General features: G+C 41.6%; 1 non-coding gene and 1 pseudogene across 1 annotated transcript; one reads left to right on the plus strand and one right to left on the minus strand.

Annotated features, from left to right (window-relative positions):
• Window positions 1-485: 485 nt before the first annotated feature.
• Window positions 486-26,401, minus strand: LOC114260116 (uncharacterized; annotated as a pseudogene).
• LOC114260125 (small nucleolar RNA R71) lies at window positions 26,381-26,487 on the plus strand. Its single transcript, XR_003628529.2, has one exon. It is a non-coding gene; the product is annotated as a small nucleolar RNA R71 (small nucleolar RNA).
• Window positions 26,488-26,726: the final 239 nt, after the last annotated feature.

Genomic DNA, 26,726 nt, shown 5'->3' on the forward strand with positions numbered 1-26,726 from the left:
CGAAACTCACAGGGTAAAAAGTTTCCACTATCATTCTTCGAGATTTTTAAGTCACATCCACTTATCAACTAAAGATTGTATTCATGTGGCTAAAGTGCAATGCAAAGGTCCTAAATATGAACACATGAGATACTTTAACAATGAGGATAGCATAATAAAGTTCAACACAATTCTCAAGCTAAGATAACAGAAATATCACAACTAAGCTCAATCACTTTAATGCACATATAAGAGATAACTTTGAACTCTTTTTTTTTTTTTTGCTATCAACACAAACTGATAATTAATCCCCCTCTCCAACCTAAACGGTGCATTGTCCTCAATGTAAAAAAAAAAAAATGAAACAAGAAGGGGTTTACCTTAAATGATGAATCATGTTTGCTTTTCCTACAATGGGTTAGCAATACAAAAAAAAAAAAAAAAAAAAAAGAAAAAGAAAAAAAAGGAAAATAATGCAAAATGAAAAAGAAAACTGAATCCAAGTTTTATAGATCCTGATAAATTGGATCATTAAGTTCCATGGACTCATCCTCAGTTAGAAAATTTTCCAAAAATGGTTTCAGACGCTGCCCATTCACTTTAAAAACATTACCATTCTTTGGGTTTTCAATTTCGATGGCTCCATGAGGAAAAACAGTTTTAACAATGAAAGGGCCAGTCCATCTAGATCTCAATTTATCGGGAAATAAATGTAATCTAGAATTATACAAAAGAACTTTTTGTGATGGTTTAAAATTTTTCTGAAGAATATGCTTGTCATGAAACACCTTCATTATTTCTTTGTAAATCCTAGAATTCTCATAAGCATCTCTCCGGATTTCTTCTAACTCATTCATCTGCAATTTTCTTAGTGAGCCAGCTTTGTCTAAATTAAAATTGAATGTCTTTATAGCCCAATATGCCTTATGTTCCAGTTCCACTAGCAAGTGACAAGCTTTTCCATAGACAAGTCTATAAGGTGACATGCCAAGCGGGGTTTTATAAGCTGTACGGTATGCCCAAAGTGCATCGGTTAGTCGCAAGGACCAATCTTTGCGATTTGGGTTAACCGTTTTTTCCAAAATATTTTTAATCTCCCAGTTAGCAAGTTCAACTTGACCACTTGTCTGTGGGTGATAAGCGGTTGCAACTTATGAGTAATAAAATACTTTTTCATCAAAACTTCAAAAGATCGATTACAAAAATGCAAACCCCCATCACTTATAATGGCTCGAGGAATTCCAAACCTTGACAAAATATTTTCTTTCAAAAATTTAAAATCAGTTCAATGATCATTATGCCTGCAAAGAATTGCCTCAACCCATTTGGAAACATAATCAACAGCAAGTAAGATATAAAGATATCCAAAAGATGAAGGAAAAGGTCCTATAAAATCAATGCCCCAACAATCAAATAGTTCAATCACTAAAATAGGGTTCAAGGGCATCATATTTCTACGGGTTATCCCTCCTAACTTTTGACAGCGCTCACAAGATTTGCAAAAATTATGACTGTCTTTAAAAAGGCTTGGCCAATAAAATCCACATTGCAAAATTTTTGCAACGGTTTTCTTTGAAGAAAAATGGCCTCCACAAGCCTCAGAGTGGCAAAAGGAGATGACACTATTTATTTCATTATTAAGGACACATCTGTTTTATGATTTGGTCTGGACAATATTTAAACAAATATGGATCATCCCAAAAGAATTTTTTTATTTCAACCAAAAATTGCCTTTTGTCTTGTGCACTCCATTGACTCGGGATCATGCCTGTAACAAGATAATTAACAATATCAACATACCAAGGCAAATCAGTAATAGTAAACAATTGCTCATTAGGGAAAGTATCCTTTATGGGCATTGTTTCTATGGAGTCATCAAACACAAGTCGAGATAAATGATCCGCCACAACATTTTCTACTCATTTCTTGTCTTTGATTGTGATGCTGAATTCTTGGAGTAGAAAGATCCACCTAATCAAGCGTGGCTTAGCATCCTGTTTGGTGAGAAGGTACTTTAAAGCTGCATGGTCAATAAATACAATAATAGGCGTGTAGACACCCCATTTTTGACCGCCCTTAAGACTTGGGCGCCACAGGTTGATCACTCGATGATGAAAGTTATGCTGTACAAACGTTTGATTTCTTCAGTAAGAGGAGCTCTAAATCCCAACCTTACACCCCATTTTGGACCAAAACAATTTTTGACCAAAATCATTTTAGACCTTAAAACCCTCTGTTTCAAAATATTTTTCCCAAAAATTTCTATGATGTTCCGAGGCTTGCATTTCATTAAAAATTACACTTTTCGGTAAACTGAGCAAGGACAAAGTGGAAATAAATGGAAGAGAGGTGAACTCTTTCAAAAATATTTTAAAACATCTTATTTATAGGTTTGGAGTTGAAGAAAATTGAAGGAGAGGGAAGAAACCTAGTTGGGGAAGAAGTTGGGCATAAACCGTTAAGAGAGGATCGGGCAGCCTTCACTAAATTAGGTCTATCCTTTTGTACACTTGGACTTAAGTTGTGAGGCTACCACCATTCGAAAGTGGACTTCTGGGGCTTCATTTTACACTCAAGAATCTTCTAAAGCCGAGTCCGGATGAGGGAGATATGGCTGGTTGAAGTTAGGCATTAATCCGGTTAAGCCAAAACTAAGCAACTTCACTAAAATAGGCATATCTCTTAGCACACTTATAATTTAGATGTTAGGATTCCACTATTTGAAACTAGACTTCTGGGGCTTCAATTTAGACTCAAGAATGACTTGCAAAGGAGTCCAGATGAAGGAGATAGGCCCATTTGAAGTCGGGCCTGGAAACAGATTTTTGATAGCCGAACGGCCATCATTGGTGGCTGACTGGCCACCATTGATGGTCGACAATCCACACTTCTGGCCGGTCGGCCACTGGTGAAAAACCTAGATATTTTTGGCCAGCTGTCCCCCACAAGCTCCAGCTGTTCAAGGCTTGATATTTTCAACATGTTAGGCTATTTTTCTATATATACCAAGCCTTCCCTTGTGGTTTAAGGTTTAAAAAAATTCCAAAAGCTCCAATTCTTGGAATTCTCTCTCTATCTCTATCTTGCAACCTATACACCCTCTTTCTACACTTCCTAAACCAATATTGAAGCTCTCCTTGCTGAGATTATTGAGTCCAAATTTCAGTCCTCGAGATTTAGAATTTGTTGGTTTGTGAACAAAAGTGTTGTTCCTCTTCAAGAGGTATAATTTTGAGCACCTTTGCACTACTTCTTTTCTATCTTTTCTTGCTGATTTAGAAGTGTTTTTCAACTATTTTATGGGCTGAAGCTAGTGGTTTAAGGCTATTAAAGGTTGAGGGGTTAATCACCCTTCTTTGTACCTTATTCTTTAAGCCTTTACACTTGTGTTTCCCATTCTTTTCTCAAATTTTTTTTGATCTTTTTACCATTGATTTTCAGAGATTTTCAGAGGCTAAAAATGTTGTTTTGAGGTCCCAAAAATGAAGGGTTTAGCCACCCCTCTTTATGATTGTTTACTAGCTCAAAAGCTCCATGTTTTAGCTACTTTTGTTTTCATTCCAGCATGTTTTCCAACTAATTTTGGGCTCTAAAAACTTTGTGTTTTTGGGCTAAAGCTTGGGTCCTAAGGCCATTAAAGGTTGAGGGGTTGATAGCCCTTCTTTGTACCTTGTTTTGGAGGCTTTTGGCCTTGTGTTTCCCACCCTTTTACTATCTTTTTTCAAGCTTTTAAGCACTGATTCTCAGAGTATTTTTAGTGGTAAAATCATGTTTTGAAATTCAAAATAGGAGGGGTTAGCCTCCTCTCCTTGTGTCTTGTTTGCTAGCCTAGATAGCTCTATGTGTTAGCCTATTTTTCTAGCAAATTGTAGTTTAATTCCAGCATGTTTTCCAACTGATTTTGGGCTATAAAAACTCTGTATTTTTGGGTTGAAGCTTGGGTCCTAAGGCCATTAAAGGTTGAGGGGTTGATAGCCCTTCTTTGTACCTTGTTTTGGAGGCTTTTGCCTTTGTGTTTCCCACCCTTTGACTATCTTTTGTCAAGATTTTAAACACTGATTCTCAGAGTATTTTTAGTGGTAAAAATTATGTTTTGAAGTTCAAAATAGGAGGGGTTAGCCTCCTCTCCTTGTGTCTTGTTTGCTAGCCTAGATAGTTCTATGTGTTAGCCTATTTTTCTAGCAAATTGTAGCTTAATTCTAGCATGATTTCGACTCTTTTTTTGGACTGTTGTAACTCTGTTTTTGGTTGATTAAGTCATTTAGGTCTTGTTTTGCATGGTTGTAGTGTAATAATCCTCACAAGTTGGTGTTTTAGGGTTTTAGACACCTCTTGTTCGAGTTGATAACATCTTTTGGTGTTGTTTTTCACTCCATTTCAGCACTATAATCTCTACAACCTTCCACTTTGCTCCACTCTTTCATTTGCTTTTGAGGGTTGTTTTAAGTTTGGGATCCTTTAAGCTTGAGATTAAGGTTATGCTTAATGGTTTAATCCGCTTTAAGGGTTCATTATCAATGACATGATCTTTCTCTTGCCTTATATTATCTTTTGGTTGACACTTCTTTCATCTTAGAGGACACTCACCAATGGACAAATTGATTAAAGAATGATTTGATAACTAAAATGTGAAAACAAAATTGGCAAGTAAAATTGGTAAGATAAGCACTTCTTTGTGTTGTATTGCATGTGTTCAAATCTAACATTAGTTTGAACACAAGGAAAATGGAACATTTCATACTCAAAAGTGATGAAATGTGCCATTTTCCTAGGTCTCTATTGCCCTTGATCATGCATGATAGGGTGATGGTCATTTGAGTCTTGCTTGTGCATTTATCGAACTTGTACAAACTTGGTTCTTTGGCCATCATGCATTGAAAGTGCTTGGTTGATGGTTTGAGAGCCAAGAGTATCACTCCTTTGAACTTGTGTGATGATAAGGAGGGTAACAGTACAAACAAACCTTCAAAAAGTACACTGCTTTGCTCTGTTTGCTCTCTGTTACAGTAAGGAAGTCCAAGCCAGTGGTGGTTGACAACCACCACTAGTAGCCGACCGGCCACCATCAGTAGTCGACCGGCTATCATTGTTGGCCGACCGACCATCAGCAGTGGCCGACCGGCCCCACTGTCGGCCACTAACGAAAATTCAGCAGAGTGTTTCTGAAGCAAAACAGAGTTGATCTGGAGAAGGAGAAATTGTAAGTGCTTCTGTGCAACAGAGGCTTGCAGCAGCAAAATAGTGGACTTTTGGGTGAAAAACTGAGCATGCATGCATCCCTCATTTCCGGAGGCCTTTTAGTTAATTTGCTTAGGTAATTAGTTATAGCTAATGCATGCAAGTGGTGTAATTATTTAAGTAGATTAGTTAATTAATTCATGTTGTAATTAATTAGCTCAGTTGTTTTGTAATTAATTAGTTAAGTATTTAGCTAATTAGTTGGCTTTGTAATATTTAATTAACTTAGATAGTTAATTCATTTCAAGTGTTGTAATAATTAGCTTAATTAGTTTAGCTTAGCTAGCTAGTTAGCTTTTATTTATTCGGACCCTTCTTCGCGAGGGCGTAATGTTGTAATAAGTGTGTGTGAGTGTGTGTATGTCTTCCAACTCCACGTCTTTCTCTCTTTTATTTAATCTCTTTTGATGGTTAGATTAGGGACATATTTCAAATTAGCATACCTTATGCTTGCATCTATTCATTCGTATTGCATGCACCGAGGCTCGGTGCATCATTCAAACTGCATTGTCATTTCAATACTTTTTTGAATACGTGTTTGACCGCATGTTATCAAATCGATCCATATGCCATATTAGTAGCCGAGCCTATTAATTGCATTATTGCATGTGTTGCATTAGGTATCTTGTATAGTTAGAAATCATGCATATTTTTACTAACTCATATTTTCTTGACTTGGAGTACTAGGTGAGTTTTTATACTTTAGCATACTTGTATGAATGTGAATGTTGCCATGATTAGCATGCTCATCATAAGGCTATGTGCTTACTTGCTAAATTGCTTGAATGCCTGTGGATGAAGGCTTGTTGTTTGAGTTGGAACGATTCAACGAATTGGCGTTTTAAGCCCACTTTGTTGAGTGGCAAATCTTGTTTTAAGCCCATTATGTTTGGTGGCAAATCCACAATCTTTAAGCCCACTTGAGGTGGCAAATTCAAACCATTTTCGTAAACAAACATGAGTTGAATTGTTCCAAATTAAGCAAACTAGTCTATACTTGCTTGTGCACATCACATAGTAATGCTAGTTTAATAACCGGAATAAGAGCACATAATGTTTATAAAATATCATATCATGATTAGTAGAGGCCGATTTTCGATCGGGCGAGCGGGGGTGCTCAATTCATGACCTTCCCCTCTCGTACCTAAGTTCCCGAGCCGAGGCAACTTTGGTGATGACGGACACATGGCCTTTGGCATGAGTCATAGGTTTTCTAAATTTTTCCAAAATAAAATATTTAGGTGATGTCTCTGTATCTGACAAAGTAATCCAATTTTGGCATTTTTGATCCTAAAATCAAATTTCCAAAAGATTTGCCGGATTTGGACTCTTTGGTGATTATCAATTTCACATTGCACTTGTGAGATTAGATTTAGAACCGCGGGAGTCCAAACTGTAAGGCTTCTTTCCGAGCTTCCGAAAGGAGGCGCGAAAGAGGCGAACTACAAGGTGATCCAATTAAATAAGCATGAATTTTGTCAAGAGCAAATACTACAACTAGCAACTCTTTTTCTGTGGTCGAGTAGTTCATTTGGGCATTATTCAAAGTTTTACTAGCATAGTAAATGACATATGGCTTTTTGTCCATGCGTTGTCCCAAAACAGCTGCAATTGCATAATCACTAGCATCACACATAATTTCAAAAGGTAAAGACCAATTAGGTGGTTGCATGATAGGGGCAGAAGTAAGCATAGTTTCAATTTTTCAAAAGCCTCTTGACATTTATTAGTCCATTCAAAAGGTGCATCTTTTAATAAGAGATTACATAATGGCCTAGATATGGTTACTAAAATCCTTAATGAATCTCCTACAAAAACCTGCATGTCCTAAGAATGATCTAACATCTTTAACAATCTTTGGGGTAGATAGATTTGCAATTAACTCAATTTTAGATTTATCTACCTCAATTCCTTTAGAAGAAACAATGTGTAAAAGTACAATCCCAGAAGTAACCATGAATTGACACTTCTCCTAGTTTAACACAAGGTTCTTTTCTTCACATTTGGACAAAACTTTCTGTAAATTTGTTAAACAATCATCAAAAGAAACTCCAAATACAGAAAAATCATCTATAAAAACTTCTAAAAATTGTTCCACCATATCATTAAAAATACTCAGCATGCACCTTTGAAAAGTGGTTGGAGCATTACATAATCCGAATGGCATCCTTCGAAAAGCAAAAGTACCAAAGGGACATGTAAAAGTGGTTTTTTCTTGGTCCTCTAATGAAACTTCAATTTGGTAATATCCCAAGTACCCATCTAGGAAACAATAAAATGCATGTCCAGCTACCTGTAGACGTCCCCGAACGCCCCGGGAGGATGAGTCCTGTTCTGTTCATATTGGGCTCACTACAGTTCAGGACTCTCAAATTGTCACGGTTCTTAATCTGAACCAAAGAGTCCAAATCCGGCAAATTGTTTTGGAAAACAGATTTTTAGAAAAGAAGTGCCAAACATGGACTGCTTTGCCAGATACAGAGTCGCCACCTAAATATTTTATTTTGAGAAATTTAGGAAACCCTAACTCGGTGCCAAAGGCCACGTGTCCGTCATCACCAAAGTTGCCTCGGCTCGGGAACTTGGGTACAATTGGGGAAGGTCAGCTATGAGCACCCACTGTCACCCGATCGAAGATCGGCCTCTACTAACCGTGATATCTTGTTTGAAAGCATTATGTGTTCCTATTTCGGTTATTAGCCTAGAATTACTATGTTATGCGCACAGCAAACAAGTATAGACCAAATCACCTAATTTGGAACAAAACATTGCATGCTTGTTTTGAAAATGGTTTGCTACTCGTAAGTAGGCTAAAATGCAGGTTTTGCCACCATCGGGTGGGCTTAGAAAACATGATTTTGCCACCATCTAGTGGGCTTAAAACTCACAGTTTTAATGCATTATTCCAATTTAGGTAATTTAACCTCCATCCACAGGCATTCAAGCAGTTATATCACATAAGCAATGCTGTCATGGCAACACTCACACGCATGCAAAGATGCTAAAGCATAAGAACTTACTGAGTACTTCGAGCCAAAATGGAAATTAGTTAGTAATCACATGCATGATCCTAGTTCATGTTAAGATGGCTAATGCAACACATGCAAAATGTAACTAAGATAGGCTTGGCTAATCTACAATGACATGTGAAATGCTACAATTAGCACGTATTCAATTTGGATTTGAAATACAAATGCAGTTAGAATGATGGGCCGAGTCTGGTGTATGCAAAATGAATGAATGGATGCAAACATGCTATCATACTGTATGCTAATTGAAACATGCCCTAGACTAACCAACAAAAGCTAGTAAATAAAAGGGAAGGAAGACGTAGGGTTGGGAGACATACACACACTCACGCACACTTATTACACAATTGCCCTCACTCGGAGGGTCTGAATAAATATTACACAACCAAATGAATACCGCTAAATTAATTATTACAGAATTCTTAACTAATTAACAAATTAAATGCAGAAGAAGGGTGGCCGCAACCCTGCCTCGAAATGTGTGAATGATGCATGCTTGACTCGTTTCGCTCGGAAACTCGCTGCCATAGCACTGCTGCCTCTGTTTTCACTGCCTTGCTCCTCTGAAAATTCTGAAGTCTCTAGACCCCTTTTGGATCATCATTTGAGTGCTCTGGGATGTCACCGGCCAGAACTAAAGTCCACCGGCCATGGTAATGGGATTATCGGCCAACTTTTGTACCACCGGCCAGCCACTGATGATCGGTTGGCACTGTAGGTGGCCGGCCGGCCATTGCTTCCTGCAGAATCCTACAGTTGATAGCAGTAGAGGGCAAACAGTGTATGGCATGGAATTTTCAAGCAAATGTGAGCATGGCCACACTCCCTATCATGCAATGGACTCAAGGGAGCATGGCCCTCGACCCTCGGGCCATCAACTACGCAATTCGAGGCATGATGGCCTAAGAAGCCAAGTTAGCAACTTAATGTAGATACGTGCAACAAACAAATGAGTGCTAACACCCTATCATGCTGAGATCAAAGGTATTGGCGACCGAGGATTGAGACGCGTTTCGTTACTTCGGGTACGAACACACCTCTCCCCTCATGCTTGGTTTGACACCCCAAACTAAGCGATGCAATGCATGTATGCCATATATAATGCAAATTGATGCAACTCATGCAAGGCTACACTAATGCAATATGAACATGTCAAGCATACAACAAGACTATATAATGCGATTCAGCTAAGTAACGTGCAAACATGCAAACATGATGCAATGTAAGCATGCAACCAATGCAATGCAACATGTCAAACATGCAAAGTGTGCAAGGATGGGCTCATACTGAAATGAGAAGGCCTCAGCCCACCCTAAAACAGTGGCCAAAAGAGTCAAAAAAAGGCACAACTTATGCATGCAAGCACACACACACACACCAAGGCCTATCACCTAAGCATGAAAGGGGATAACTCTAAGCATACTTAAGGGCAATATGTTTGGACATTAAACACTCATGTTAAACTCTGAGAAGTATGCAAAAGATGACGCCAAGATATGCTAGGGAATGGATGCAAAATAGAAGGTATTCAAGGCCACAAAAGAGAGCATTGCTCAACACCTACCCCCAAGCAAACATGGTATGAGCTAAGCAACCCAAAACAGAGTTTTTATGCATCAAAATATGCCCCAAAACCCACTGATATGGCAGCCCAAATGACTTAAACAAAGGGGCATGCACACAAGCCCAAACATGGAGCATAAGACCACAACTCTTCAAGGCATTAAAAGGGTAACAAATGCAAGCATGTAGGCATAAAACATGAACTGAAATGGCATGACAAATGATTCCAAATCACTGAAATAGACCAAATGAGGCATGCTAACAACTCACACACCCGAAGCCAACAAGTTAGAATACAAAGAGGCTATATAAAGCATGGAAAGCATGGCTCCAAAGACTCAAGACAGACCTTAAGCATGTTAGAACATGACCAAAAACTTCACAAAGCTAAGTCAAAGCATGCAAACATGATGGTCCAAAGTCAAGATGTATTTCTAGGCAAAATGGAGGAATACAAGACAAGTGTATTATGCATGCAAGAGCTCAACAAACCGACATGGGATAGAGGTAAAACATGCTAAATAAACACCAAATAACCTCTGAAATGAAGCCAAACAAAGCTAGGCATACATGCTACCCTTATGAGCCAAAAATGTAAACAAAAGAGAGACAAAGGGAGAGGGGTGTCCCTCCCCTATGAAAGACCTCAAACCCTCTTCATCACCACTAAAAATTCACTGGATTTCAGTGGTGAGAAGGCCAAAGAACGACAGTATTCAAAGCTTAACAAAGAGAGCACAAAAGAGCCAAACAAGACCTAAGAGGGAGAGGTCGATCCCAAACAACAAAACAACCTTAATGAAGTATCTTAAGCATGCAAATACAAGACTCTTTTTAGTTATACACAAAGTCTAAATCAGTAAGCAAGATAGGTTAAAAGCTAATGCAAGATTGGGGAATCTAAAACAAAAGTGTTACCCTTGAAGAACACCTCAAGAACAGCAAGTCCAGCCACTCTCTTCTGATCAAAACCAGCTCAAAACCTCAAGAATAAACCCTCAAGACCTCCCAAGTCGAAGTATGGTGTAAAGGTGTGTGCCTTAGTGCAAAACTAAGAAGAAAACACACCTTTAGGCTCTCAAACCCACACAAATGAAGAGAGAGAGGGAGATATAGAGAGAGAAAGTGTATATCAGATATATATATATGTATTTTTCTTTGGTTTTTGCTGAACCTCACAAAGGAGAGGGTTGGGGCTCTTATATAGACAATGCAAAGACTAAGCTTTCAAGGGAAACTATTCAAAAAGGGTCAAGTCTTCCTAAAGAAGCCAAGGCAAAGGGGCCAAGGCTTCCTTAGGAAGCTGGGACAGGTGTCCAAGCTTCTTGGGGAAGCTAAGACAAAGGTCCAAGCTTCCTCAAGAAGCTAGACCAAAAAGGTGCAAAAGGGGCAAAACAGCCACACTCGTGCATGGGGAGGAGGGTCCGTGCATTCCAGCTGGCACAGCTGGCATGCATTATGCCTGTAAAAGGAAAAAAGGTAGTACCGGCCAGAAAAGGAGGCCATCGGCCAAACAGGTGGTCGGCCGGCCATACAAAATGCCGACCGGCCAATGGACTATTTCACCAATGGCCGGTAGCCTCAAAACATGGCCGGTGGCCTCAAGCCATGGCCGGTGGGTATCAGGGGTAGCTAGCAAGCTACTCTCTACCCTCAGGTGCAAAAACAAACAAGTCCTTGGGGTAAAACCAAGCACAGAACAAGCAAGTCGAGAGATCCTGAGGCAATGCGCGTAGCCAAGACCTCCGGGAACTCAAAACAAGCACGAACATGGATGATCACCGAGTGTTCAAGCGGTGACGTCCAAGTCTTGAGGACGGTAGTGTTCAAGCGGTGACGTCCAAGTCTTGAGGACGGTCAAAAATGTGGTGTCTACAGTTGCCCCTCTTTGACAGAACTTGAAAGTCATAACAATGACGGGTGTGAGTGTCAAAGCCCAGAGACGACCCATTTTTGACAAGGCCGAAGACTTAGACAAAGCATACAAGCTACAGATAAAGATATGCACCCGAAGGCAGAGGCAAAATGCAAGACAATACACAAAGCCGAGCATAACTTATGATCATGCAAGAAACATAGGGACGTATCTCGGTGTTTCGGAAAGGTATAAGCATTGGAACGTATTCCAAATGCTCTTAACCAAAAAGGGAGAAACATAGGGACATATCCCGGTGTTTCAGAGTGGTTCAAGCATTGGAACGTATTCCAAATGCTCTTAACCAAAGAGGGAGAAACATAGGGACGTATCCCGGTGTTTCAGAAAAGAAGAAGAAACATAGGGACGTATCCCGGTGTTTCGGAAGGAAGGAGAAACATAGGGACGTATCCCGGTGTTTCGGAGGGAAGGAGAAATATAGGGACGTATCCCGGTATTTCGGAGGGAAGGAGAAACATAGGGACGTATCCCGGTGTTTCGGAATGAAAGGGAAACATAGGGACGTATCCCGGTGTTCCGCAAGGAATGCGAAACATAGGGACGTATTCCGGTGTTTCGCAAGGAACGAGAAACATAGGGACGTATCCCGGTGTTCCGCAAGGAATGAGAAACATAGGGACGTATCCCGATGTTTCGCAAGGAACGAGAAACATAGGGACGTATCCCGATGTTCCGCAAAGAATAAGAAACATAGGGACGTATCCCGGTGTTTCGCAAGGAACGAGAAACATAGGGACGTATCTCGGTGTTCCACAAGGAATGAGAAACATAGGGATGTATCCCGGTGTTTCACAAGGAACGAGAAACATAGGGACGTATCCCGGTGTTCCGCAAGGAATGAGAAACATAGGGACGTATCCCGGTGGTTAGGGACGTATCCTGGTGTTTAGGGATGTATCTCGGTGGTTAGGGACGTATCCCGGTGTTTAGGAAAGGTATAAGCATTGGAACGTGTTCCAAATGCTCTAAACCAAAGGAGGTCTAACCCATCGCACGCGCGAGGAGAAAGAACGACAATTTGCAAGTGAAAAGGTGCATAACAATGCAACTGGAAAGTACATCGCAATGCAAGTGAAGAGGTGCATAACAATGCAATACAGGTGCACAAGGCAGTGCGATGTAGATTAACTACACAAAACAGTGCGATGTAATGCACTAACAAGTACAGGTAAGGTGCACAAGATAGCGCGAGTGAGGTGCACAAAAGAAGTGCGATAAAATGCATGTTCTATGCAAGTATGGGGGCACTAATTATGTACTATAGTGCCTCCGATTTACCTCTCAGAGGACTTGGCAACACGCTCAGCTCAAAAGGGGATACCCTGTCTATATTGGCGAGATATGACATTTGCAGTTGCTTTAATTGCGATTCTGACTTGAAGTAGGCTTAAGCTTGAGGTTGAGATACACTCATACTCTAGAGAAATGGTGAGGCCTGAGAAGGTGCACCTGTAATGCAGTCTCAGAATTTGCCGAAGTTGAAATGCACTAAGATGCTCCAAATTTTCCTTCTTTTCTTTTGCTTTGCAGTTTGGAACCCACATAGCTTCAGATAGGTCCGTGTTTTACTGTTCACACTTATCGGGGGTGGACCTTGTAGTTTTATGAAAGAACAAATATTGTTTTGCACAAATGTGGAGAATGGCATAACACTCTGAGCACAAGATAATTTTTTTGGAATTGAGAAATGAGTTCTTAACCGGGTATTGAGCCGACGACTGGCCACAGCCAAAACGACTCGACAAAGGAAAAACAAAGGTAAACAACCTAAACACATCGAGTAACACTCGAAACGACTCAAAGCAAGCATTGAGACAAAACAAAAGACACAACATATAGACGCGTTACAAAGATGAGAGACCTCTTAGTACACGAGGAGCCAGTTTCTCCGGGTATTGTTTCCCACCCTCTCTCATTTGTGATTCTCACATCACTCTGGCACTCAAGCTCTTTTTTTCTCTCAAAACCCTTATCTCGCTTTTTCTCTCAGCGCACATCTCTCTATTCTTCAATCTCTCATTTTTTGTCCCTCCCCTGGGTGGTTGATGGATAAACAGAAAGTTGTGGGCTCTTGCCCCTAGCATTCCGCTAGATTCTTCTTCTTGTTCACAACAGTGAGTTTCTTCCATAGAGGGGCTACGCTACAATTGGGTGTGTAGCAAATCTGCAGCTGACATCGGTTGACGATGCTCTGCTAGAGAGTTTGGACGTGATCAGATCTGTCTAGATAAGGGAGTGGAATATCTTGTCCCATTCCGGTTCGTGCTTCGCACTTGGCTTGATACCTCGTTGCTTGGAGGATGAGAGAGCTTTCAGCCCTTTTGTGGTCAGCTTCAGTAGTGCCCTTTTCTGGCGAATACGGTGCCCTTTCAGCAAGTAGAGTGCCCTTTCTGGCAAGTATGTTGACAACGGGAGAAAGACATAACACCTGACTCAACTGTGCCCCTATTTCATCATTTTGACCATTTTTTGTTTTTGCTTTCTACTAAAACAATTTTGACCAATATGAGAGTTAGATTAACATACTTGTTCGATTTTTGATTTGAAAATCATGCAAGTTAGGTTATGAGCACTGAAAATTTTTCCTTTTTGGGTCCAAGAAATAGTCCAGTTTTGGAAAATATGGAATAATTTTTGAGAGATCAGTCAACCTTAGTAAAAATTCTCAAAAATTATTTTTGCAAATAGCCACTGCTCAACGAGCACGAAACTTACTCTTGAGATGCATAACCTCAGATCCCAAGGAAAATTGCCCCTTGTTTGAGGAGAGCTGCATGGCAACGGAAAATTGCCCCTTGTTTGAATAGCACCGCAGCGCATTGGCAACGGAAAGTTGCCCCTTGTTTGGATAGTACCACAGCGCGTTGTAATCAGTCTTCACAGTGAAGGTCACAACCAAACTCTCGGATACAGAGAAGGCAAAGATGATCAAAACCATTATATGGACATAATTGATTTGGAAGTGTTTGTGGCTGGACTTCAGAACGAAGTTGCCTACGTATCCCAAAGATGGAAATCAAGCCTTACGTAGTTCGGGCTTAAGGTACACTCGGTTATTAACCTCTCATTTTGCGCTCTAACTTTTGCCAAGGTCGCCATTCTGGATTTTCAACCTTGCAAGCTATGCTTTTCTTCTTTTCTTTTTAATTCTTTTCATTTTTTTTTCTTTTCTTCTTCTTTTTTTTTTCCAATTTTTATTGCTCTTCATTTCTTTTTTGTTTTTTGCATTTTTTCTTTTTTTTTCTTTTCTTCTTTTTCTTGCTCTAGCTTTTGCCTGGGTCGTCCTTTCGGGTTTTTGGCCCAGCGAGCCTCTTAAGGGTAAAAGTGTAGCTTTGTCCATGTCAAATGGTTTTAGGATCCTAAAGTCATCTGAATCTAGGAGAATGGCTGCTGTTCGCTGACGATGCAGGAGTCCATCCAACGGGGGGTTGATTTTGCCCTAGTGTTGCGGATAGGAACTCAGTTGTTCTTTAGCAGAAACTGTCTTCTTTCCTCCCTTCGGGGATTTGGCATTCTTGCCGACCTTCTTTGATTTGTGGAATGATCCATCTTCAGCTCTTCGAGCACATTTGAAATTCTTTGCCCCTAGTTCCAGGGGTGCTTCTGATCTAGCTTTACAAGCTTCTTTTGTTGACATCTGATCTTTTTGATCTGACTTTTTTGCCTCTTGTTCGAGGGTTGCTTTGAATTTGGCCACATGGGCCTCACGTTGTAGTTGACCATTGAACATTTCTGAACTTAAGTCCAAGGTTTGACAATGAGGGGTCGAGTCTTGAGGCTGAGAGCGATCCTAGGCTGCACAATCTCAAGAGTGATTCCACACAGGTTTTCGCAAGATCACGCAAAACAATTTTTGAAATCTTTTAAGAAAGCGACAAATCGCTCGCGCTGAAGATAATGTAGAACCAATTTGGATCAAGTCAGGATCCTTCTCAGTACTCACATTAACAAGCATGATCTTGATCATTAAGGGCTTAGCATGCCTCTCTTTCTCTCAATTGATCAAATTTTACAAAACCTGAGGAATTCCTTCCTCTTCGTTTTTATCACAATGTTTCGAAATTTTTTTTGGAAAACTTAGGTCGATGCAATGAATTCAAGGCACAGAAAAGACACAGCTTCTAGTCAAATACTGCCATCTCATTTAGAATTTCTGGCACAACTGGCACACGGCAGAAGCAAACACAAGAGTGTAAAAATCACTACTGTTCTATTAAGATCTGTTGGCGTAACTGGCTCCTCGGCAGACACAGACTCAAAAGAAAAACGAAAAGATAAACACAAAACAAGTAAGTGATGTCCGAGGTTACACCCCCAAAATCACCAGACTCTAACAAAACAGGACTGATTCGGTACAACAAGACAGACCCAACTGGCTCAGTATGAAAAGACTGACTCAAAACAAAGAGACAAACTCAAAACAAAACAACAGAACTGACTCAATACCCAAGCCAGAACGTACAAAAACCAGCATTCACAAATGCGCAAAACAGTGCGTGCCATACACCACATCTAAAATAAACTGAACGCCGCCCGCAGGTGGTTCATCCTTCGATCACACAGTCACATTATTCCCCACAAGTTCACTGATTAAGTGCCGATAGACTTTACAGAGCTTGGTGCGACGATGACCTCATTGTCAATCAGATTTTGTATCTCGTGACGAAAACGGACGCAACTGTTAGTGTCATGACCAGTTTGTTGATGGAAAGCACAGTACTTAGCCGGGTCATGCTTTAGATGGAGAGGATCGGGTAGAGGCCGTTGTTCTAAGGGTTTTAGATGTCCTTTCTTGAGTAGGACCCCTAGGGCTTTAGACAAAGGCATATAGAGTGGGGTGAAAACCCTCTTGCCTCGGGGTAGATAGTTCGAAGTTCGGGAGTTTGGATTGGATGCACCAACAAAGGGGGTGGCTGTTCTTGGTGTGGTGGTGGCGACCATGCCTACTTCGGAAGATCTTGCAGCTGCATCACCGCTGATGGTCGCATTCGAACTGCGGGAAAACGCCCTCCTGGCCTGCTCTCTGTCATTGTCAATCAGGCCTTGTTTCAAAACATCCTTAATCTGTACTCCCATCTCATGCAGATCTGAAAAGGTAGGGAAGGGGAGCACGATCATTTTCTGCATCAGTTTGGGTTGGAGGTTGTACACAACCATCCGTATTTGATCCTTATCCGTCGGCCTTATGGTTATCATTGAGGCCTTGGCCCTCCAGCGGGTTACGAATTCAAAGAAACTCTCCTTAGGCTCCTGCCTTGTTGTCTCGAGATCACGAGTTGTAATCTCGATTTGTGCCTTATAGGAGTACTGTGCAACGAAGGCCTCGGCCATCTCCTCCCAGTTCCTTTTGACGGAGTCTTCCAGTTTTGCGTACTAGATGGCCACTATACCCGACAGGGTCCGGCTGAACAAAGAAAGCTTCTGTAACTTGGTGAGGCCCATTGGCCTTAAAATGTCTGAAAATAGCCGCAAGTGCACCATGGGGTCCTCGGACCCATCGAAACGGTCAATATGTGGCATCTTGAATCTGTCTGGCAGCGTCACAGCTGCGTCGGTATACCCATCCTCGATGTCCGGGATGGACTTCACTCCTTGAGATTTCTTGAACAGTTTTTCAAGCTTGTTTAGTTTTAATGCCATAGGGTCCACCTCAAACTCAAAGGGTGAATCCGGCAGGTTGATCGGCGCTTTAGATAGCTGGGGTAGGATCGGGGGCGGAGGTGGCCCGACTGGAATGTCCGTATCATCCCGGACGTGGGTTGCCTCCCCGAGTATGGGAACTCTTGGTGGGAGAGGAGCCTGGTGTGAAGTAGATACTCCAGTTTGCTACTCTAACCTGGCAATTGTCTCTGCCTGTTGGGCTATGACCACGGCCTGTTGCTTGGCGAATTCTGCTTGACGGACAGCGTCTTGCTGCAAGGCTTTCATACTATCCTGGAGTTGGTGCACCATCTCTTCTAGACCTGATATATTGTCCTGATCTAACTGAACAACCGGTATATCTGTGTCTGCAGTAGGCTCAGAAATCTCAACCCGACTGCTCAAAGATCACTGATCTAGTAGCTGTTGTACTGGTGGTCTGTGCCTGACTAGCCTTCTCTGGCCCTGATTCCCCTTGAACTGAGTCTCTGAACTGACAAAGTTTATCAGCACAAATCCAATGTACCCGGGGGATAGTGGAGCCTTCTGAAGCTACGGTTCCAGGACTACCTAGCAAAAGGGAAAACAGACAGCACCTCAGCCTGGTTTCGCCAAAACAGATATGAGCATAGTTGAATAACTGTATTCGACCACTGATCACTGTTCCTCAAATTACTGTCCCAAAACTGAATCTGATACCCGCAGATATAACTGATTCCCAAATACTGATGCTGATGCCCACACTCAAACTTATAAACTGATACATGCATTCCTGTAGAGACGCACTCTAAAGCACATAACAAACAAGTGAGAGCCAAAACACCCCTATGTTGGGGTAGGGTTTCCCTGTCCTATTTTATCAGGAGCTAGGGTTTCACTACGCACACAGCAGTTTCAAACAACCTATAATCGGGTAAGCAACCTGTCCTAGTTTGGAATGGTCACTATAGATTCTGAATATGCACTTGGTCGAATGGTCAAAAAGGGTGCCCCGGTAAAAATCGGGATTTGTGTTCCCATACTGGTAGAGCCCGCAACCGGTCAGCCTTATGGTTTTGCCTTGACAAGACAAGCCTCTGGCAAACCGTTCAGGAATAGCAAATGGCCAACACGGTGTCCTAGGCGCACCAATGCACATGTAATGCAAAGAAACACATAAATGTAGTCAAAACAAGATATCATGAGTTCGAGTCAAGCCCTCTAAAATCCCCAGCAGAGTCTCCAGAAACTGTAGACGTCCCCGAACGTCCCAGGAGAATGAGTCCCGTTCTGTTCATATTGGGCTCACTACAGTTCAGGACTCTCAAATTGTCACGGTTCTTAATCTGAATCAAAGAGTCCAAATCCAACAAATTGTTTTGGAAAACAGATTTTTAGAAAAGAAGTGCCAAACATGGGGTGCTTTGCCAGATACAGAGTCACCACCTAAATATTTTATTTTGGAAAATTTAGGAAACCCTGACTCGGTGCCAAAGGCCACGTGTCCGTCATTACCAAAGTTGCCTCGGCTCGGGAACTTGGGTACGATTGGGGAAGGTCAGCTATGAGCACCCCCTCTACTAACCGTGATATCTTGTTTTGAAAGTATTATGTGTTCCTATTCCGGTTATTAGCCTAGAATTACAATGTTATGTGCACAGCAAACAAGTATAGACCAAATCGCCTAATTTGGAACAAAACATTGCATGCTTATCTTGAAAATGGTTTGCTACTCGTAAATAGGCTAAAATGTAGGTTTTGCCACCCTTGGGTGGGCTTAGAAAACATGGTTTTGCCACCATCTAGTGGGCTTAAAATTCACAGTTTTAATGCATTATTCCAATTTAGGTAATTTAACCTCCATCCACAGGCATTCAAGCAGTTATATGACATAAGAAAATAGCCTCATGGTAAGCATGCTGTCATGGCAACACTCACACGTATGCAAATATGCTAAAGCATAAGAACTTACCGAGTACTCCGAGCCAAAACGAAAACTAGTTAGTAATCACATGCATGATCCTAGTTCATGTTAAGATGGCTAATGCAACACATGCGAAATGCAACTAAGATAGGCTTGGCTAATCTACAATGACATGTGAAATGCTACAATTAGCACGTATTCAATTTGGATTTGAAATACAAATGCAGTTAGAATGATGGGCCGAGCCTGGTGTATGCAAAACGAATGAATGGATGCAAACATGCTATCATACTGTATGCTAATTGAAACATGCCCTAGACTAACCAACAAAAGCTAGTAAATAAAAGGGAAGGAAGACGTGGGGTTGGGAGACATACACACACTCACGCACACTTATTACACAATTGCCCTCACTCGGAGGGTCTGAATAAATATTACACAACCAAATGAATACCGCTAAATTAATTATTACAGAATTCTTAACTAATTAACAAATTAAATGCAGAAGAAGGGTGGCCGCAGCCCTGCCTCGGAATGTGTAAATGATGCATGCTTGACTCGTCTCGCCCAGAAACTCGCTGCCATAGCACTGCTGCCTCTGTTTTCAATGCCTTGCTCCTCTGAAAATTCTGAAAGTCTCTAGACCCCTTTTGGATCATCCTCTGAGTGCTCTGGGATGTCACCGGCCAGAACTAAAGTCCAACGGCCATGGTAATGGGATTATCAGCCAACTTTTGTACCACCGGCCAGCCACTGATGGTCGGTTGGCACTGTAGATGGCCAGTCGGCCATTGCTTCCTGCAGAATCCTGCAGTTGACAGCAGCAGAGGGCAAGCAGTGTATGGCATGGAATTTTCAAGCAAATGTGAGCATGGCCACACTCCCTATCATGCAATGGACTCAAAGGAGCATGGCCCTCGACCCTCGGGCCATCAACTACGCAATTCGAGGCATGATGGCCTAAGAAGCCAAGTTAGCAACTTAATGTAGATACGTGCAACAAACAAATGAGTGCTAACACCCTATCATGTTGAGATCAAGGGTATTGGCGACCGAGGGTCGAGACGCGTTTCGTCACTTCGGGTACGAACACACCTCTCCTCTCATGCTTGGTTTGACACCCCAAACTAAGCGATGCAATGCAAGTATGCCATATACAATGCAAATTGATGCAACTCATGCAAGGCTACACTAATGCAATATGAACATGTCAAGCATACAACAAGACTATATAATGCGATTCAGCTAAGTAACGTGCAAACATGCAAACATGATGCAATGTAAGCATGCAACCAATGCAATGCAACATGTCAAACATGCAAAGTGTGCAAGGATGGGCTCATACTGAAATGAGAAGGCCTCAGCCCACCCTAAAACAGTGGCCAAAAGAGTCAAAAAAAGGCACAACTTATGCATGCAAGCACACACACACACACACACACCAAGGCCTATCACCTAAACATGAAAGGGGACAACTTTAAGCATACTTAAAGGCAATATGTTTGGACATTAAGCACTCATGTTAAACTCTGAGAAGTATGCAAAAGATGACGCCAAGATATGCTAGGGAATGGATGCAAAATAGAAGGTATTCAAGGCCACAAAAGAGAGCATTGCTCAACACATACCCCCAAGCAAACATGGTATGAGCTAAGAAACCCAAAACAGAGTTTTTATGCATCAAAATATGCCCCAAAACCCACTGATATGGCAGCCCAAATGACTTAAACAAAGGGGCATGCACACAAGCCCAAACATGGAGCATAAGACCATAACTCTTCAAGGCATTAAAAGGGTGACAAATGCAAGCATGTAGGCATAAAACATGAACTGAAATGGCATGACAAATGATTCCAAATCACTGAAATAGACCAAATGAGGCATGCTAACAACTCACACACCCGAAGCCAACAAGTTAGAATACAAAGAGACTATATAAAGCATGGCAAGCATGGCTCCAAAGACTCAAGACAGACCTTAAGCATGTTAGAACATGACCAAAAACTTCACAAAGCTAAGCCAAAGCATGCAAACATGATGGTCCAAAGTCAAGCTGTATTTCTAGGCAAAATGGAGGAATACAAGGCAAGTGTATTATGCATGCAAAAGGTCAACAAACCGACATAGGACAGAGGTAAAACATGCTAAATAAACACCAAATAACCTCTGAAATGAAGCCAAACAAAGCTAGGCATACATGCTACCCTTATGAGCCAAAAATGTAAACAAAAGAGACACAAAGGGAGAGGGGTGTCCCTCCTCTATGCAAGACCTCAAACCCTCTTCATCACCACTGAAAATCCACTGGATTTCAGTGGTGAGAAGGCCAAAGCACGATAGTATTCAAAGCTTAACAAAGAGAGCACAAAAGAGCCAAACAAGACCCTAGAGGGGGAGGTCGACCCCAAACAACAAAACAACCTTAATGAAGTATCTTAAGCATGCAAATACAAGACGTTTTTTAGTTATACACAAAGTCTAAATCAGTAAGCAAGATAGGTCAAAAGCTAATGCAAGATTGGGGAATCTAAAGCAAAAGTGTTACCCTTGAAGAACACCTCAAGAACAGCAAGTCCAGTCACTCTCTTCTGATTAAAACCAGCTCAAAACCTGAAAAATAAACCCTCAAGACCTCCCAAGTCGAAGTATGGTGTAAAGGTGTGTGTCTTAGTGCAAAACTAAGAAGAAAACACACCTTTAGGCTCTCAAACCCACACAAATGAAGAGAGAGGGGGAGATATATAAAGAGAAAGTGTATATCAGATATATATATGTATTTTTCTCTGGTTTTTGCTGAACCTCACAAAGGAGAGGGTTGGGGCTCTTATATAGACAATGCAAAGACTAAGCTTCCAAGGGAAGCTATTCAAAAAGGGTCAAGTCTTCCTAAAGAAGCCAAGGCAAAGGGGCCAAGGCTTCCTTAGGAAGTTGGGACAGGTGTCCAAGCTTCTTGAGGAAGCTAAGACAAAGGTCCAAGCTTCCTCAAGAAGCTAGACCAAAAAGGTGCAAAAGGGGCAAAACAGCCACACTCGTGCATGGGAAGGAGGGTCCATGCATTCCAGCTGGCACAGCTGGCATGCATTATGCCTGTAAAAGGGAAAAAGGTGGTATCGGCCAGAAAAGGAGGCCATCGGCCAAATAGGTGGTCGGCCGGCCACACAAAATGTCGACTGGCCAATGGACTATTTCACCAATGGCCGGTAGCCTCAAAACACGGCCGGTGGCCTCAAGCCATGGCCGGTGGGTATCAGGGGTAGCTAGCAAGCTACTCTCTACCCTCAGGTGCAAAAACAAACAAGTCCTTGGGGTAAAACCAAGCACAGAACAAGCAAGTCGAGAGATCCTGAGGCATGGCGCGTAGCCAAGACCTCCGGGAACTCAAAACAAACACGAACATGGATGATCACCGAGTGTTCAAGCGGTGACGTCCAAGTCTTGAGGACGGTCAAAAATGGGGTGTCTACACTACCCTTTCTAAAATTTGGTCCAAAAATGGCAAACAGAAATGGTCTTTCCTAGTCATGGAATTTAATTTCCTATAGTCAATGCACATACGCCAACCTGTAACAACACGAGTTGGAATCATCTCATTGTTCTCATTTTTTACCACAGTTATTCCAAACTTCTTGGGTTCTACTTGTGTGGGACACAAACATTTGCTATCAGTTATGGGATAAATGATCCTCACATCTAATAGCTTAAGAACCTCTCATCTCACAATATCTTTCATTGTAGGATTCAACCTACGTTGCATCTCTCTCGAAGGTTTGGCATTTTCTTCCAAATAAATTCTGTGAGTGCACACCAAGGGACTAATTCCCTTAATGTCTGCAATGGTCCATTCTATTGCCCATTTATGTTGTCTCAAAACATTGAGTAATTTACCTTATTGCACAGAGTCAAGTTTAGAAGATATTACCACTGAATATGTGTCCTCAGGTCCTAAAAATGCATACTTCAACTCTGCAGGCAAAGGTTTCAACCAAGTTTCGGTATTTGTTCACTTGATGGTAAAGGCTTACGCACAGAAGTTGGCAACTGCTCAAACTTTGGCTTCCACTTGTAGTCTTTCAATTCCTGTGTAGACTCCAATAAAGAATAAATGTATGCAATTTCTGAATCTTCATCAAAATCACAAGAATTAACTAAGCAAGATTCAAGTGGATCAGAAAAATAGGAGTTATTGAAATGCTTTTCAACAAATGTATCAATCAAGTTCACTTTCTCAATCTCATCACTATCCCTTGGTTGTTTGCAAATGTTGAAAATATTTAATTCCAAAGTCATTACCAAAAGACAATTTCACCACACCATTTCTACAATTAATCAAAGCATTGGAAGTTGCAAGGAATGGATGACCTAAAATGACAGGAATTTGTGTGTGTGTATGCAAAACAGGATGTGTGTCCAATACAATAAAATCGACAAGAAAATAGAAGTTATCTATTTGAACCAACACATCTTCCACAATTCCCCTTGGTATTTTCATAGAACGGTTTGCAAGTTGGAGTGTAATGGCAATCGGTTTAAGCTCTCAAAGACCTAACTGTTCATAAACTGTATATGGTAAAAGGTTTACACTTGCCCCAAGGTCAAGCAAAGCTTGCTCTATCCTATAGTTCCCAATCACACGAGATTGTGGGGCATCCTAGATCCTTCAACTTTGGTGGGGAAGTTTGCTGAATTATCGCACTTGCTTGTTTTGTCAAAAAGGCTTTCTTTTGTACATTAAGGGTGTGTTTGATAACGTTTACGTTTTCAGTTTATATTTACAAAAATTTTATAAACTGGTTTTTATTTTATTTTTTGTTTATTTTTAGAAAAAACATAAACTACAAACGCGTTTGGTAATTGACAAAATATTTAAAAAATTTTAAAAATATAAAAAAGAGTGAGAAATGGCAAGTGGCGGCGGAAGACAGTGGTGGAAAGTGGTGACGGTGGGTGGTGGGTAGCTGGTGGTAGTAGGTGGTGTCGGGTGGATGTGGGTGGTGGTGGTGGGTGGATGACGGTGGCGGGTGGTGGGTGGAAGCGGGTGGGTGGTGGCGGGTGGTGGGTGGTGGTGGTGGCAGGTGGGTGGTGACAGGTGAGTGGTGGTGGCGGTTAGGTAGCAAGTGGTGGTGGTTGTGGGTGGGTGGGTGACGGTAACGGGTGGTGGCTAGTAGCGAGCGGGTGGTGGTGGTGGTGGTGGTGGCGGGTGGTGGGTGGTGGTGGCAGGTGGGTAGCGGATGGCGGGTGGTGACAAGTGAGTGGTGGGTGGTGATGATGGGTGGTGATGATGGGTGACGGTGGCGGGTGGTAGGTGGTAGCAAGTGGGTGGTGGTGGTGGCGGGTGGGTGGCTGGTGGCAGGTAGGTGGCAGGTGGGTGGGTGACGGTGGCGGGTGGTAGCGAGTGGGTGGTGGGTGGTGGGTGGTGGTGGTGGTGGTGACAGGTGGGTAGCGGGTGGGTGACAGGTGGCTGGTGGTGGATGGTAGTGGCAGGTGGGTGGTGAGTGGTGGTGGCAAGTAGGTGGCGGGCGGTGGATGGTAGTGGCGGGTGGTGGATGGCGGCGGGTGGATGGCAGGTGGGTGGTGGGTAGTGGTGGTGGTGGTGGTGGCGGCAGCGGCGGTGGCGGCGAGGGGTGGGTGGTGGTGGCGAGTGGGTGGCAGGTGGGTGGTGGTGGCAGGTGGTGGGTGGTGGTGGTGGAAGACGGTGGTGGCAGGTGGTGGGTGGTGGTGGTGGAAGACGGTGGTGGAAAATGGTGGCGGGTGGTGGCTAGTGTTAGGTGGTAAAAAAAAAAAAAAAAACTGAAAACTCAAAATGGAAACACATTTTTTGTGTTTTTATTTTTTGGCCAAATTTATAAACTGAGACCACTGATTTATAAATCAAAAATTTTACCAAACAAGTTTTTATTTGAGTTTTTAAAATTTTTGTAAATATAAATAGAAAACTGAAAACGTAAGTGTTACCAAACAGCACCTAAGCTTTCGCTTGATTGTACACAAATCTTTCAAAATTTTGGCATATGACGGGATTTGTTTGATTGCATCCAACAGGGGGATGCTAATTTTGACTTGCTTGAAAAGTTCAAAAATTTCAGCATTTTGATTTGATTTCTGAGGGAGCTGCAATCTTTGAGGAAAAGGAGCAGGAATCGGACATCTCATTTCTTCACTTGGCTTGGACTTGTCAATATCATCACTACTCTTTGATTTTGAAATATCCTTAAGCTTTGGGCCCTTCACAGAAATAGTTTTATCAATAATTTTTCCACTGCGAAGTGTAGTAATAAATTTGACATGTTCAAGATGAGTGTCAGAAGATGAAGAATCACTCACACCATATTGTCCTTGTGGGTTGGGGTGAGCTTGAGCAGGAAATTTACCTTTTTCTTGAATGCTCAATGAAGATGTCAATTTGATGAGAGTGTTCTTAATGTCATTTATGCCTGAGATGTCTGATTATTTATCACTGTCTGGCTTTGCATGAATTGTTGCAAGGTATCCTCAAGGTTATTCTTTGGCGGGGGAGCATATGGAACAAAATTAGAATGTCCTTGAGGTTGTGGGGGTAGTGCAACATTATTACTCCTCTAACTAAAATTTGGGTGATTTCTCCATCCTGGATTGTAAGTCTTAGAATAGGGGGATGAAACAAGCTTTTTAAAAGTGTTTATGGCATTTGCTTGATCATGCAACACCTCCTTAAAAGCTGGAATAGTTGGACATTCATGTGTTAGGTGTCCCATGGTCTCGCAAATGTCACAAACGTTTTCTCTTTTAGGCACAGTTATGATTTCGTGAACTTTCCTTAATTCCATGGCCTTTACTTTTATGGTCAAAGTAGATATTCTTGCACTTAAATCATCTTCATCTTTTAGTTGGTACTTACCACCACCAGAAACTGTAGAAGAAGGCTTGATTTTACTAGAATGTCCTAGAGTATCAGTGGTATCCCAAGATTGGGCATTCTCTGCTAGTAAATCAAAGTACTCAAAAGCTTCATCGGGATCTTTATTCAAAAATTCACCATTACAAATCATCTCTACGAATTGGCGCATTTGAGGAGTCAAACTTTCATAGAAAAAACCAATAACTCGCCAAGATTCATAGCCATGACGTGGACAACAGTTTAACAAATCCTTAAAACGTTCCCAACACTGATAAAAGGTTTTATTTTCTTTTTGAGAATAATTCATGATCTGTCTTATCAAAGAATTTGTTCTATGTGTTGGGAAAAATTTCTTTTAAAATTCAGTTTGCATCTCTTGCTAAGTACTTATTGATCTAGATCTCAATGAATTTAACCATGTTTTTGCCTTATCTTTTAGAGAAAAAGAAAATAACTTCAGCCTTATAGTCTCCTCACTACAGGTTTGGTCAAGAAAGGTAGCACAAACTTCTTCAAATTCTTTAATATGCAAGTAAGAATTTTCAGAGTCAAGGCCATGAAATC

The sequence above is a fragment of the Camellia sinensis genome, chromosome 7 (genome assembly GCF_055761805.1).
Source record: "Camellia sinensis isolate YWXY chromosome 7, ASM5576180v1, whole genome shotgun sequence".
NCBI classification, from domain to species: domain Eukaryota; kingdom Viridiplantae; phylum Streptophyta; class Magnoliopsida; order Ericales; family Theaceae; genus Camellia; species Camellia sinensis.